Source organism: Charadrius vociferus, unplaced genomic scaffold (genome assembly GCF_000708025.1).
Source record: "Charadrius vociferus isolate BGI_N301 unplaced genomic scaffold, ASM70802v2 scaffold183, whole genome shotgun sequence".
In the NCBI taxonomy this organism is placed as follows: domain Eukaryota; kingdom Metazoa; phylum Chordata; class Aves; order Charadriiformes; family Charadriidae; genus Charadrius; species Charadrius vociferus.
The window spans coordinates 6,429,155-6,432,554 of record NW_009648250.1 but is presented as its reverse complement, the minus strand read 5'-3'; positions in this window follow the sequence as shown (position 1 = coordinate 6,432,554).

The following is a 3,400-nucleotide window of genomic DNA, read 5'->3' as shown; positions in this document are numbered from 1 at the left end:
GCTTTTCTGTTGTACTCATTCTGTTGTGGTTGTTCTCAGAGATTGAAATACCAAGAAGATTTAAGAGCTAGTGGAAGCTTCTGAACATGTAATCAAGAAGTTAAATCTTTCCTGATAACTTGCACAAAAATGATTTGAGTCTTGTTAAAATTTATGTGTATATTGTCATAGTTACCATAGAAACAGAAGCATCTGTTCTGGAGATATTCTTATTTACTGGGCAAATACACTTGTTCTTAATCTCCTTCTCTCATTTCCTCAAAAAAAAACCAAAGCAGAAAAACAACTCAAGTCCCATTCTTACCCTGTGAAGGAGTGATGGAGGCTCTCATCCTTCTGTAATTAACAAGAATAGTATGAAAATAGTGTCTTCTACTTTTTTCATAGAAGGTCCTGAAGGAGAGGCTGACTCTGTCAATGGATCACAGTTTGGTTTTGTTTCTCTTAAGTCTTCTGAAAAGTACAAACTTTCAAGCCCTAATAAACCAGAAGCATTTGGGGGGGTGGGGTGCTGGGGGAGCGGTGGTTGATGTCTTATAATAGGGGAGGGATAAATTTACTATCAAATAAGCATCATACTGATTTCTACTGTACCCTATTTTGATCTGGGAAAATCAAGCCAATATTTTATTTTCTCATTTTAAGCAAGGAAATCAAAAAAAACCCAAAACTTTCTTGGTAAGGCATTCGTACAACACCCTGGTGGTGTTTAATGCCATGCTGATAGACTCATCCAAACAGAGGACCAAATTAATTAGATCTCCAACTGTAGGAGTCACTGTTCTATTGTCGCTTAGCCTGATAGGATGGGGCTCCATTTTTAATAGCAGATAGTCATTATTTCTCCTAAGGTACAGCTTCCTCAACATAGAGAACAATGCAACTAATTGGAAGTTGCCAGTGGTTAAGTAAACTGGCTTAAGTTTCCATATTTTACATACTTCAAATCAGTCTTCTGAATTACTGGCTTTAGTGTCAGAGGTCGTGATGATCCACAACTACTCCTACAGTCCATCAGGAACTGCAGTGCTCAGCACCCATGAAAATCAGATTACCCGCTTTGAGACCCAGACTTGCATGATTAGCATGAGGTAAAATTCTCTGGTTCTCTAGGGGGCACCTGTGTGTATACAGGTGCTGTAATTGTAAAGTACATTTTCTAGATGTGTATGTTTAAGTATAAATAGTTTATCCAAAGCAATGAAATACATTTTTTTCATCTTAGTAAGTAATCTCTTGCTTCTCACTGGTCCTGTCAAGGGGGAACATTTTTTAGTATAATAGGCAAATAAAAAATAATAATAATAAACCCTATTATAATTCATAGTTTACTTAGGTTGATTTAAGCAGTACGTGGAAGTTATAGTTAGGAGAAGTGTTTCTGACATTGTTTCTGTTTGTATCTGTTGATTTACCGAGACACTGCTGACTATGCTTCCCTCTAATTCCACCTAGGCTTATGAGTAGTAGTAAATACTGAAAGGTTAATCCCAATTAGACCTGATTGGCACTGGCATTAAGTGTTCATGCTTGTAAACATATCCTCTCAGTTACTGAAGGTTGCAGCTCATTAGTTTCTGTAACAGGATTTTCATTTGTGACAATAAAACAGATCATTTTAATTAGCAACAGATAATGAATTTAAACTGTAGTGAACTGTTTATAAAGAAGTCTCAGTTACTGCCAAAAACCCCAACCTGAACTAAATATGCAACAGATTTGTGACTGAATAATTAGTGGTAGAGTAAAACAGTGGGGGGAAAAAAAAAGTCTGATGCAGCCCTTCTCAATTTTCAGATTATTGAGGGGAATAAAGTAATGCTTAGAATCTGGCACAGACATATTTCCAATCAAGAGAATTAAAAGGGGCAGTGAAAGTAAGTCATAGCTAAAGATAGATATTAATAAACTGAATAGCAAAAAGCTGTGTAAGAATGTCTGCTTAAGTGAATCTGTTTTGTTGCTTTGATTGCGTGCTTTAATTCTGGTTGCTTTAACTGAATGTCTACCAGGTGGTTTATTTGCATTTTTGAGACTGTGTGTATTATTTTAAATTATGTGTAGTAATTTGGAGTGACCAACTACTAATTTTCCTTACCACAGTTTGAGAAATGCCACTCTTGATTAAGTAGACAGTTAAGGTTATGCTAAAGAGGCCACTGTTTTCTTGCCAGGGATAGAACATAAATTTTACTGCCAAGGTATGTCTTTAATGTCAGTTGAAACCGAATTCTGGAATAATCTAATGGAAGGAGAGGAGAAAGAAGTTATGGGGGACACTAAAGACTGTTTCAGTCACCTAAGGTACTTCAGAGAATGGACTCATTTTTCCTACTGAAGAAATTGGTTGGATGCAGTGCCATTTCTGTCCCCACCTGCTGTCAGTGTCTCTGTGACTGTGAAGGCTGAGAGAGAAGTTGCTTGAAAGACTCTAAAGCAAGTGTTTTTTTCAGTGTGTCCTTTTTCTTTTGCTTGAAACTTACTTGGCAAGGACTTCTGCCTACTTTAGATTGTCCAAACCACTCTAATTATTGCCAGCGCCTTAATATAGCTAGCCGTATTTTTTTTTTATTGCCAAGAAGACAATGGAAGTGCATGTGCAGCAAATATCTGTGTCTGTGCCTCTCACTCAGAAGAGAAGCTGTTCCAGGAATTATGGGGCTCTTGTTTTAAAGTCGTCGTCCAGGGGTGAAGAGACCGTCCCCTTGGCCATCCAGAGCGAACACCTCTCTCTTTCACTTTACATAGCAGAAGTTGGAGGGTGAACAGCCAATGTTTAATCATTGTGAATGCTAGGACAGAAGAGGTGGTTATGATTATTTTATTTTTGCTTCTTAGAAGACAGAGGGCCCGTTACCGTGGTAATCATGTAGATTAGTGTGTAGGAGTGTATTTACCATTACCTTGGAAATAGCAGAATATAGATAGGTACTATTGCAACTTAATACCTCTTGGTTTAAGGTACAAAGGGACCAGCTTTCCCCTTTGCTGCTGACAGCAGGAGCTACCACGAACAAGCAGTATTTCACTTTTCCACTGGCTCTGCACCAGCTTACCTTTCCTTCAAAAGTGGAAAATGTACATGATGACACTGAGTTTGTTTCTGAGTGCAGAACTGAGGCCAAAGTGGGGTCAGCAGAAAATGCAGAATGATTGAAGTAGCTGGAAAAAAAGGGGGAATATTTTGGGACACTAATATACATTCTGGGCAGACTGTGACCCATCAATTGGGAGGTTTTCTTTTAGTTCTGTCCATCTCTTGCCTTACATGGGTTGTAAACTCATCAGAATGGACACAGGGCCATATGTGTGTATGTACACCCCTTGCACTTAAGGGTTTGTACATAAGTGTTCTCACTGTTCCTGTGGTATGTCAAAAAATTAAAAATGGTGCTAATAA